At 30.2% G+C, this 13789-nt stretch overlaps 1 long non-coding RNA gene across 1 annotated transcript; it reads left to right on the top strand.

Moving 5' to 3' along the window:
* The first annotated feature begins 5781 nt into the window (after positions 1-5781).
* On the top strand, positions 5782-7377 carry LOC143081990 (uncharacterized). Its single transcript, XR_012980200.1, has 3 exons — positions 5782-5998; positions 6636-6845; positions 7242-7377. It is a non-coding gene; the product is annotated as an uncharacterized LOC143081990 (long non-coding RNA).
* Positions 7378-13789: the final 6412 nt, after the last annotated feature.

Here is a 13789-nt window from a genome sequence, read left to right on the forward strand (position 1 = left end):
GAAAAAGCTTTAAAGCTTTCAATAACATTTGCCAGCCACTCCGAAAAGAAAATATTATAACGTCCGTAATCAAATGACCAAATCAAAAGCTCAAACACATCAAACGAATAGATAACAACTGTAATGTTCCTGACTTGGTATAGGCATATTTAAATGTAGAAATGGTGAATTAAACCTGGTTTTTATAGCTAAATCAACCTCTCACTTATATGACAGTATATAAATATCAACTGATAGTTGTATTCCTTCACAATGCATTAAATGGTACTTAGTTTCTAATAAATATTTTCAGCTCAACAATCATACAGTCCGATAACTCTCAGTGAGAATTATTTAAACAGAGGATGCCCGATTCTTAACTGTCCGTACATATCATGTCCTTCTAGATGTAAAATGCCAACATTGTACCGATACAACGGAAGACTTTGTAGAGGCTGTCATATCAATATATGTTCATCATACATACAACCTCTAGACATGAAAATTGGAGCCACTCAGTAAAGTAAGTTCAACACCTTTTAATTTTGCAATATTCTATCCTTCTCATGGGAATGGAAATTTGGTTCGGTGCTTATTGAGAAACATTCCCTCTTGTATCAATGAGGGTGTGGATTGGGTTTTCAGAAAAGTACATGATGAATCAAATCTATATACAAATTAACCAGTCAAAATAAGACAGTAATGTGGATTTAAAATATAAAGAATGCAGAATTTTTGGATAAAGTTTATAAAGAATAAACAAAACTTACCTACATGATATAAGTAATACAGATTTGAACGGCCAATCATCTGGAGCCTCATCTATCATTATTGTAATGTTTGGATTATTGCAGTTATTAATTCCGTTGCTAGACAAAGAGATGTATAATTACCGACGAGACAATAAGGATGTTAATAGCTGCAGATTAACGAATATCATTACATAATTGGCAAAAAATACATAGTATATGCTTTTGGTGGTACAGGGATGACAATACAAAATTTAATTTGAATATTATAAAATACTATTTGACTTTATCAATATATCATCCGAATCAACATGATGCACCAGTATAACACCAGGAGCTGCGATAATTGATGTTTGAAATTGTATGTGATACTATAAAAGTCATATCATAGATATTACATAATATACTAAAAACAAAACATTTTGAGTGAAATGTTATAAAGATTATGATACCAATAACTATTCAGACAGATGATACAGAAAGATGTATAATAACAACTAAGAGAAGTCAAGTTCATTATTTTTTTTTCAGGTCTTCTTCTTTTTTGTTCATTTTAGCTTTATTCGCTAAATGTTATTTTAATCTTATTTTTTAGGAGTTCACATCAAAGAGTCTAGCAGAACTATCCTTACCATTGTGTGAAATCCATATTTATGCTGCCATAAATTATTTCGTAACTTTACTTTTCTTTTTTTAATTTGTATTTTAAAACAAAATATTTTTGTATTTTTATAGATTTTGCCTTTTTGTAATAAAACATGTTCTCATCTGATTGTTTTACTTCCAAATAGAACTTGAATCTGTATTTTAGAACACATTATGAATTATCCTTTGATTAATAAAAAATCTTATTCTAAATGGTTGAACATACATATAATGCTCAATTCAGAGATCTGTACTACAGAAGCAGAATATATATACCAGATGAATAATCAAGTCTGTATTTGACCCAAAAGGCTTGCATCAATGTTTCAATACCTAATACCAGCGTACTTCTTGCTAATCAGTTCAACCCGATATGTTTGTTGCTTTTTACATTTCACATTTAAAAAGTAAAATCACAAAAATACTGAACTTAGAGGAAAACCAATTCGGAGAGTCCGTAATCACATGGCAAAATCAAATAACAAATCCGTTATTAAGTATTTTTTATCAAATACAATTGCAGTCAGCGAAGTAGTACGAAAAATCAAAATGATAAAAAAAAAATTGAAAACAAACACATACAATGCAACGACTGAATAAAACAACACATGAACAACACTACAACACTATATTACACACAGAATCTTAACTGCAAAATATAAAAAAGGAAATGATATCAAAAAGGACATTCCATCTCATTAGTCGAACATAAACTGACGACGCCATGGTTTAAAAAGAAAAAAATATCAACAGACAAACAACATTGAAAATAGTACACAAAATATAACATAGAAAACTGGATATTAAGAAACACGAACCCCACCAAAAACTTGATCCGGCTCAACATGTGGCAACCGTCGTGTTTCTCGTTATAGTACAAATACACTAACAAGTCAAATTCGGTAAGTCAAATTCGGGCAAAGGAGGTGGAATTTTATTTACGATATTAAGAAAATCATCTGTATAATGGATATTCCTTAACGGCCATCTAACTCGTTATGGCGTCCTTTAAACGTACAAACGCATGATTTCAACTTCACTACTTGGAACTCTAGTTAAATAGCTCCTAGTGAGCAGCCTACCTCTATCAAGGTAATTATGACAGAAAAAATAACCCAATGATTACCGTTTTTATTTGGGGATATATACTCCGTATACAGGCGTTGTTGGAATGTTGCTACATAGAAAAGGAAAGTTCACATGTGGTAAGCTGAAATCATATCGTAAAGTTTTATTTTCAATCGACTTTTATGGCCATTTTATAGATATGAGGCAGACATAACTGTATCGTTTATCGCAAGTTCGATGCGAAAGATGCGTCCATGTTTTGAATTATTCAATAGGAGAACATCATCTGTATAGCAGAAAGTAAGTTTAAGTATACTGTATTCTTCTTCAGCTACTACCTAGGAACATGAAGTCAGCTTCATATGAATGAAGGAATAAGTCGGCAAAAAAAAAGGCGCACAGTTTGTTCCAATGACATGCCGTTTGTTTGTTGAAAAACACGTCTTCCAAACGTAACAAATTAAAAATGGTGTCAATCAAGAAATCAAGCATTTTGATAATGTCAGTTGCAGAGAATGTTTTTGGTGAATCAGTATGATTATTAACAAAGTAAAATTATCACACCCTAAAACAGGATACGTGTTTCTACGTTGGTCATTCTTTTTTTAAGCAACAAACTTACTAACACAAACCCGGCCTAACCCCGACACATTCTGTATATATGTGCCTGTCCTAAGTCAGGAATCTGTAATTCAATATTGTATCGTTAGTTGATGTGTTACATGTTTGTTTTTTGTTAATTTTTTGTACATAAATTAGGCCGTTAGTTTTCTCGTTTGTTTTACATTTTGTCATTTTTTAACCTTTAATAGCTGAATAGCTGTATGGAATTTGCTCATTGATGAAGGCCGTACTGTGACCTATAGTTGTTAATGTCAGTGTCATTTGGTCTCTTGTAAAGAGTTGTCTCATTGGCAATCATACCAAATCTTCTTTTTAATATCTATGTCATCTGGTCTCCTGCTGCAATTTCCCTCGTTGACAGTTATATCATCTTATTATTTATGCATACTCAATACATGTCGTTGTGAACAATACATAAAATTAGGAGCAACAAAATTAAATAAGTGCAGATGTTGCATATGCTGAAAAGGCGACAGCAACTTTAAACACATCAAATCATTTTAAAATCATAAAAACAGACCCTCAGTAGAATTTATTGTTTCATTGACCGAAAGGTGTCATATAATTTTCAGACTGCTATCTCCATTAAGCGTACAGACTTGTATTATGTGTCGTATGTTGAGGTCAGACATATGTTAAGAAAATGACAAACATTCAGCACAGTCATAAACACACACATACACTTTCACTTTTAATTAATTTTTTTTATGCTTTATTTTCTAATATGGTTTTATAACTAAACATTTAGAGGAGCACTTTTCTCGCAAGTTAATGATTGGATAGCACAGTCATAATATAATATATGTTTTCACGATGAGCCCTGTATACCTCAAATTACCTGTGATTACAGATTCTAATGAAATGATTAGTGGCACGCGTAAAAGCTAAAGTATATAAAATATTCAAAATTAAAAAAGCAAATCAAACACAATGAACACAAATACATCTCAACTTGTTCGAATCCAACAACGTAATTGATTTTAGCTAAAGGAATCTCTGTAATACTGCACAATTATTACACCAGGAGTTTCGATATCAGAAGCTTGTCAAAACATTAATATAACTTTATCATCGGTACAAGGAGATCATTCTTAAATATAAATCAACTTGCAGACATCTTATAAGTTCAGGTATTTTACATCACATCTTTTATGGTGATATTCTTTACAAAGCACAAAAATGTCGGAAAACACCTCGAAAGCTAACCAAACCTTCAAACAGACTATTTGGAAGGGATAAAGTTACGATACCGTTGTCAAGTCATTAAGAATGGCATTTGATGGGATTAAGATATATGATTGAGATATGATACTAAACCCCTAAAGGAAGTGTGCTTGGTTTTCTTATGATGAAGATAATGATCTTTAAATCACTTTAATTGGGGGGTTAGGCAGGCATTTCAAAAACTGATGGTAGTCCTTTGTTATTTTATGTATTATTGTCATTATGTATTATTGTCATTACTCTGACATCGTGCTCGGAATTCTTTTAAACTGAGTTTTACTGTGCGTATTGCAATGTGTTTCTTTAATCTACATTGGCTAGAGTAGAGGTATACAAAATCTATAAACTCCGCCGCATTTTTGCGCCTGTCTAACTCCAGAGCCTCCGGCCTTTTTACTCTTGTATGTTTTTTTGGAGTTTGGTTCATACATATGTTTTGGAGTTAAGTATGACGTACATGTTCACTGAACTAGTACACATTTCTGTTTATGGGCTAGCTGAGGATTTTCTCACTGCATTGAAGACCTACTGGTGGCCTTCGGTTGTTATCTGCTCTTCAGTCGTATTGTTTACCATATGATATATTTCCTATTTCCATTTTCAATTTTACCATGTATTTATATTCTTTACAACATATTACAATTACAAATAAACAAATTAAAAATGACAGATAAAATTTGAAAAAAATAAATGCAGTTTACTGAAGTAACAGAAGAATTGAATAATTATAGAACTATATTTATAAACAGAACTGTCATGATCTGATTTTTGGAAGAACTGCTTCTATACAAAACCGCTGTAAGGTATTCATGGTCTGTCCTACCAACTATTTAAGGTCATCGCTCTTGAGATTGTAAGATATGTAAGAAGTGCTTTCAACTGTTCGTCTACCACATCTTCTCGTCTGTTTGATTTATTCTACAGATTTCCTAAGTGTAACTTTTATCATTATTTTTTTTTATGAATTCAGATACAACGATTGATTAAGTAAATGCGTACTTCCACTAATGGGTATGGTAGGGACTATTAATTAAATCAGGATATTTCAGTTTTATTCATGTTATTCGTTATACTTTATAAACTCCTATTTATTTTTACGCTCATAAAGAAATGATCAATTTGCAAAAAGGGGTATGAAAGGAATGTCTACCGCAGAGTCTCCTAATTATTCAAAAGATACATGTCCAACTGTTCCTCTGAATCAATCCGATGTATTTATAAATACGGATTCAGATAGCATGTGTGACAAGAAAGGAGTATGGCAAGGATTACTCTTTCGTCCTTTTCTTATCCCTACACTTCCCTATGTATTAAAAGAATAATAAATAATCAATTAGTACTTTTTCACCCTGGTGCATGCAATACTGATAATAACGAAAGTATATCTATTACACAACACAAAGTTCAAATTCTAGAATGATAGTTTTACGCATATTTGTGTTAATTAATATACTTCTGACATTAATTATAATTAATTTCCAGTTAATAACTTAGTAACTGAATCATTTCCACTGTGTGTTGAGGTCACACATGTCAAACCACATACTACGCTCTGTCACCTACGTACAATGAAGGACCTTATTTGTATAAATACTTTCGATTTTTATTTAGTTTCAACATACATTGTATACCACAGACATATAAACAAAAGATGAACATGAAAAATTTTGCTTTACTTTTCGTGTTAGTGTTAACATTTGATGTAAAGGGTAAGTTTGTTTTAAATTATTTTTCTCTGTGAGACACTTAATGTATCTGCCTGAAGTTTTGTTTTAAATTATGTTGATTGACAGCAGCGGGATTTTATATAAACGAATATACAAATTTTGAAAATGCATAAGAGCTTTAAAAGAAAGAAAATTATCAAATTTCAAAGTCAACATATGAAGTCGGATTTTGTTTTTTAATCTTTAAAAAAGAATAGACGTCTTTTTAAATTGTGTTGTCATTGTGACACTAGAGTAATCTTGTCTTCTCAAATGTTTTTCGATTTTTTTTCTTATCAAATAAACAACAATTGTGTAATTGAGTTACACCGAATTAGATATTTTTCTTTGTTTTTATAGAAGCCGTGTTATAGTCTTAAACTCTAGAAAGAAACAGTATAAAGTCAAATATGTAAACCAAGGCTGTTCAGCTGTAAATATTAGTTAACATTATAAGTAACCATTATCGACAAACGTCTAAACATTGATCTTGTGTGGAAAAGAAATCATGTCAGATTGGTTCATAATTAAGCAAATAAAATATTTATGATATATAAATATAGTATATAAATATCAACTGATGAGTGTTGTTCCTCACATTTTATTTAATTATACTTGATTTTTATGATTTTTTTTTCAGCTCAACTATCATACAATCCGATAACTCTCAGCGAGAATTATTTAAACAGAGGATGTCCAATTCTTAACTGCCGTTACATTTCATGTCCTTCCAGATGTAAAATGCCAACATTGTACCGATACAACGGAAGACTTTGCAGAGGCTGTCATATTAATATATGTTCATCATACATACAACCCATAGACATGGATATTGGAGCCACTCAGTAAAGTAAGTTAAACATCTTTTAGTTTTGCAATTTTCTTCCTCTTTAGACTGTCATAGGAGTGGAAAATCGATTCGGTTCTTGTTTAGATATTTTTACTTTTGTATCAATTAGGGTGTTGTTGGGGTTAACAGAAAAGAAAATATAAGTCCATATGAACAGACAAATGAACGAAAGAAAAACAATAAATAGAGAAAAATGTTAAGGCAAATATAAGAAAAAGATTTTTTTTTTCTAGAAAATAGTTAATATTTGTGTAAAGCTTAAGACAAATGAAACAAGAAAATAAACAATAGAGAAAAATGAGGCAAACATAAGAAATACAGAATAATGATCTTTCATATTTTTTGTAGATATATTCACGTATTATTCTCGCAAACATTATTTGTTTTATTTTTTAGATTTCGAGCGTCTACGAGTCCAGTAAATTAGCCAAATGATTGTGTGAAATCCATATGAATGCTGCTATAATCTATTTATTAATATATTTGCATTGTTTTAATTTGTCTTTTTAAATAAATTATTTTTATACTTTCATCTTGTTTATAGATTTTTGCCCTTTTGTAGTAAAATGTGTACCCATACATTCGATTGATTCACTTGAAACTAGAACTTGATTACATGCATTAGTATGATAGTAAATGTTGCTGGTTACCTACCCTTTACAAAATTTTAGAAGTTTAGAAAAACTAAGGCTTTTCTTCTTCAGCAATTGATTACCTTAGCTATATTTGGCAAACATTTTAGAAATTTTGGTCCTCAAAGGTGAGGATCACCTTTGTACTCTATTTGACCTTTTTAACTTGGATTCGAGCGTCGGGTATGAATGTTTTGTAGACAAAATGTGCGTCTGGCGTAAACACAAAATTTTATCCTGGTATCTATTAGTTTATCTAATTAGTCCTATATGTTAATCAAATTACTAATCTTTAACAATGCATGTAATAAAATATCTACTACTGAGGCAAACTTATTTACCGCTGTAACAACCAAGTCTCCAAACATCTCTGATACTTCGTTAATATATACTCTTTGAAAACAAAACAGTGAAATGAAAGGCATGAAAAAAACAACACAACACCACAAAACGAAAAAATGATACGACCACACTATATAGAAAGTTAACAACTAAGCAACATGAACCCAAGCAAACCCTTGTTGATTTTTTCATGTTCTGGAAGGTTCATTCAAATATTTTGTCGAGGTTATATGAATACCCTGACACTTTAATTATTTGGAGAAATCACTGTAAACATCTTTAAATGACAGGAAACATAGTTTCTGATCAATATCAATTATAAAAAGTTTCTGATCAATACCAATTATAAAATGTTTCTGGTCAATACCAGTTATAAAAAGTTATAAAAAGTTTCTGATCAATACCAATTATAAAAAGTTTCTGATCAATACCAATTATAAAAAGTTTCTGATCAATACCAATTATAAAAAGTTTCTGATCAATATCAAATATAAAAAGTTCCTGATCAATACCAATTATAAAAAGTTTCTGATCAATACCAATTATAAAAAGTTTCTGATCAATACCAATTATAAAAAAATACTACTGGACTTGGACAATACACGTTCGGAAAAAGATGTTGGTAGGGAAACGTTGCAGTGTTTTGTAAACATGTTCAAGGGATATATTTTCTATTTTATTCATCATTGTTGGTGTTCTGCCTTGTGTTATTGGTTGTGGTATCTTTTTTTTTTTGGAATATCTTGCTAGGCAAATAAACTCACTCAGATATTATTGGTTGTTTTTATTGGACATTATTCAGTGTAGATGATATCTGTGCATGTAACACATGTTTATGTAACTTTTCGTGTATTGTGAGCTTTAGTTGCTAATTGTTAGTTGGGTTTCCGATTTGTGTAATTTCGTGAAAGTATGGTTATATCATGTATATATAACTGTGTTGAGATGTAGACCTACTTTTATTTCATCTTTTTCGTTCATAGTTTTTCACATAAATCTAGTCGTTAGATTCATATTGTTACAGACGTCAGGACCGCGTATGTATAGCTGCTTATGTGGTATGAGTTTTGCTCATTTTAAAGTCTGCTGGTGGACTAAAGCTAATAAGTTTTACGTTGGTATGTCTCAGGTGGCGACTTGTCTCATTGGCAATCATCATACCACATCATTCTGTTTTTGCATACACTATACTTATTATGAATATTACGTTTTAATTAGAACCGAAAATCACGACTAAAACATAACAATAAATGTATAATATACAAAGACGGCGACACTATCAGTTAACCTTATCAAATTATTAAAAAAAACATCGCTAAGTGTTCGTCGTATTTTCGACAATTTAACATGAGCAATTGTAAAAAACTAAACTACAGGGGTAATGATCAAGACAATCGAGCAAAGTAGAGCTCACAAAAGATATGTCCGTGATTTTCTCGGACTCTATATAGGATTGCTATTTAACATTTCGCTCAGGGACTTGTATGATATGGGATGTACATGGTTGCTGTTCTACTTTTCAAAGTAAAAACAAGCTTTTAACATGGAGCAAACAAACAAAAACAACCTTCCTCAATTCTAGCTTTAACAGCCGACCCAGGCAGTTTTAAATACATTTTAACCAATCCATGTTTTAACGACGAATGACTGACGAAGATAAAGAAATATGCATAAATAATCAGTATTCGCTATGCGGAGTTATTTATAAAAGAATTAAAGAAACATGATTCGTTATGTTGTTATATCATAGACAAACTACCAAAAAATTATATTACTAATGAATTGTGGTGTCAAAATACATTTAAGGTAGCACTACAGTCTAATAATGATTTTTTGATCATATTTTTTTTATCACATAATTTTGAAGTAAGTATTATTCTGCACAGGTTGTAAAAATTCCGAAGTCATTATCATATCACAACAGGGAGTAAATTGATAATGAATTAATGTAAATAAAAGCACATGGTAATTAATCTAAATGTATAAGCATTTGGGAGGGGCTATTAAGTCAATCATCTGTTGATACCAGTGTCCATCTGTTAATCCCTGACCACAAGATAAATATTGTAGTCTTATATCATTATTTTGCAACAAAAAATATTTATATAACATGGAAGTAAACAAAGAAAAAAAAAACTAAAGGAAAAAAATCTACCAAAAAGGAAAAAAAGTACTATGGAAAAGAGTGGGGAAGTATTTTTGAAAGCCTCTGACTGCCTGTATAAATTTCTTCTCTTTGGTCTTCTTCCATTTAAATACAGTTTTATGAATTTTAATTTATTTTCAGTTTATGTGTATTTTTTCAGTCCCATTAAATTAAATGTATTTTCATTTCATCAAGAAAAAGGTGGTCTTGATCTTTTTATGAACATGTTTTTTTATACACACTTTTAATGTTCTAGCTAATTTCAAACATAGTTTATTTTTTTTTTTAAATTCAAATGAAAATTATCACTTTTATATATAGAGAATAATGATGTTAAACATTGATTAAATGCTGCTGGTCAATCATGTTTTTCTCTTATCTGAGACTGTCTGGAAAGAGGTGGAGCTTTGTCTATATTTAATTACTTCATCACAGATGTTGGTCATATCTGTGACCCCAAATGCCAAGTTAGTGTTGGACAGTTCACATATATTGCAAAATTTACCGAATTAGAGCATCAAAGACACAAAGTGTATGGTTCTATTGATATAGTAATGGTATCAGAACACTCCTGGGGTGTTCCCAGTGGAAGGTTTGTATTTATATTGACTTTATAGGGGTTCTAAGGGGGAAATTCAGTTTTTAGGTCATTTCTCATAACAATTTTTCATAATTGAAAGGAAAAAAATGAAAATAGAAACTTTATGGGTACCCCTTTGGCTTGACTTTGATATATATGATTAAAGGGTGTATTTTCTACAATACCGTGTCCCAGTTTTTGGATAATTTGTTTCTAAATGAATTTATAGGTCTCCAAAGATGAAAGGTGAAATGAGGTTTGGCACCCAGCAGTTAAATCAATATATCTTCTTACTGGAGGCATATATCAAAAATCTGAGACACGGTTTTGGAGATTGTATATGGTTGATTACAGGGATGAAAAGAAATGTTTAATACCATTTGACATGTATGTGCCATTTTCATCCAAGTTGGAAGCCCACTTTTTGGCAATTAATGAGCTATATTTTGAGATTAATCAAACCAAAAATAAATTTATATATAAATTCAGAAAGAGTTATATTTCAGCTTTAAAATGAGTTAAAGATTAAAAACATCCATTGAGTAGTTTTGGAGAAATTAATCTTTAAAGACTGTTGATTGGAGTCAGAAAATTCTGACTGTAGTGCTACCTTAAGACAATAGCAATCAAAACTAAGGAGTAAACAAGGACTAAAAAAAAACAAAGGAAATTTACATCAACAGTTATAAATAAATAAGAAACAACACGAACTCCACTAAAAACCGGGAGTGAAATCAGGTGCTCCGGAAGGGTAAGTATAAATATAAATGAGCCAAAATTTAAAAAAAAATACACAAAATACATTTTCTTTATCTTTTTCTTTTTTTTTTTTTTTTTGTATTTTAAATAATATTTCAATCTTATGATAAAAGATTTTCTTAAAAATGGTTTTTATATTTGATTAAATTATGTAACTTTTAATACATTCATTTAAACCAAAGCAGGTGTCAAGGTCGTAAAAATGTCCCCGTTGGACGTATAATTATTTTCATCTTTAGAAGAATGTGCATTGTAAAACACTTTTTTAACATTCATTTCATAACTCTTGATTTTGTTCATTGATATAAATTTTAAATTTACCTATCATATACATGATGATAAAAAAATCATTGAATAAATGAAAAGTTGAATGAATGAATGAATGAATGCTTCAATAAATAAATGAACGAATGCTTCAATGAATGAATGAATGAATGAATGAATGAATGAATGAATGAATGAATGAATTAACAAACAAATATAGGAAGGGAGGAAGGATGTAAGAATGAATACATGCATGCATGATTAGATGAATAAATAAATGACTGAATAATGAATGAATAAATGAATAAATGAATGTATGAATGAATGAAAGTATGAATGAATGAAAACATGAATGAATGAATGTTTGAATGAGTAAACAAACGACAAAATGGAGGAATGAAAGAACAACGGAAAGCACGATCGAAAGAACGAATGCACGTACGACCATACAAATTGACGAAATAATGAATGAATGAATGAATGAATTAGATAGTTAGTTAATGAATTAAATAGTGCATTAGTGAATGAATAAATCAATCAATCAAAAGGAATGCAAAATCCTTCTATACATATTTTCTAGAGCTGTCTTGTTTTATGTTATCAAAATACTTAATATTATGATTATCCTTAAGATGAATTCAACATAATTGAAAACTGCTCACGACGAGTAAATAATAAAATTTGTAAAACATTAACAAAACAAACGAGAGAATTTCAATATTGGAAATCGTGCAATTGTCTACCTAATAAATATAAATGGGATGATAACTCTGAAACCAAATTTAAACTGGCATTAGAATCCAATACAGTCAAAGCATTAATTAAAGAATATGAAAACTCAATATTTAATTACTTTTCCATAGAGAAAAATAAAATTGAAAATATTGTTAACAATTTCAATGAAATTATCTATGATGCAGCTGATCAATGCCTCAAAAAGAAAGGGGGAACCCTAAGAACAAAAAAACTGCATGCCGAAATGCTAAACCAAGTAACTCCTCTTTTAAGTGGTATGACATGCCATTGATAAACCTTAAAAACATCTTGACAATAGACTCAAGCTCTTTCTTAAATATGGTAGTGATCCAAATGTTAGATCTTTATATTTTAGTACACTTAAGCAATATAGAAAACTTAGAAAACTAAAGTCTCGCAAATACTGCCAAGAGATTGTAAATAGACTGGACACTTTGAACGATACAAATCCAAAAGAATACTGGAAACTGCTTGATCAGCTCAAAACAAAAGATAAATTTTAAACTGATGAAGAAAGTAATGTACCTGAAGCTGATTGGTATGATTATTTTAGGAAATTCGACAAGGAGACATACTCAAATACAGAAATGGATATCCTTTGAGAAAATTTAGAGAAAAACAAAATGTTTAATGAATTAGATTACATTATATCTGAAAATGAAATACATAAAGCTCTAAAAGAGTTGAAGAATAATAAAGCAGCAGGCTTTGATGTAATAATAAATGAGATGTTTAAATGTGGCCAGTCAGTTTTGGTGAAACCACTTAATAAACTATTTAATACGATATTCTCATCGGGGAGTATCCAACTCAATGGAGTCAAGGGTATATGTATCCTATTCATAAAAATGAAGTTAAAGATGATCCATCTAATTATAGAGGCATTGTTATTAATAGCTGTGTTGGAAAAGTATTCACAAAAGTCCTCAATTTACGATTAGATCAATTTCTTTTAAAAAAAAACAATATTATACCCCACGAACAAATAGAATTTACAAAGAAAAAACGTACTTTGGATCACATGTACATGTTTGTTCTAAGATCCCTTATTGAAAAACATACAAAGAAAGAGAGTAAACCTTTGTATGCATGCTTTATTGATTTTAAAAAAGCTTTTTATTCAGTTTGGCTTCAGGGGCTTTTCTATACACTAAGACAAATTGGCGTAAGTGATAAATTTAATCATATATTGAAAAACATGTATGCCAATACTAAACTATGTGCCAAATCAGGTCATAATTTGACTGATTTTTTTCAATATGATGTTTGGGTAAGACAGGGAGACAATTTAAACACAAATTTGTTTAAAATATTTATTAATGACATAAAGAATGATTTTGATATCTCTAGTGATCCAGCATTCTTAAATAAAAATCCATTGAGTTGTTTGTTATATGCTGATGATATGGTATTGTTATCTTCAAGTGAAAAGGGACAGTAGACCTCTCTTAATAAGCTGTCATCT

The sequence above is a fragment of the Mytilus galloprovincialis genome, chromosome 7, assembly GCF_965363235.1.
Source record: "Mytilus galloprovincialis chromosome 7, xbMytGall1.hap1.1, whole genome shotgun sequence".
NCBI classification, from domain to species: Eukaryota; Metazoa; Mollusca; class Bivalvia; order Mytilida; family Mytilidae; genus Mytilus; species Mytilus galloprovincialis.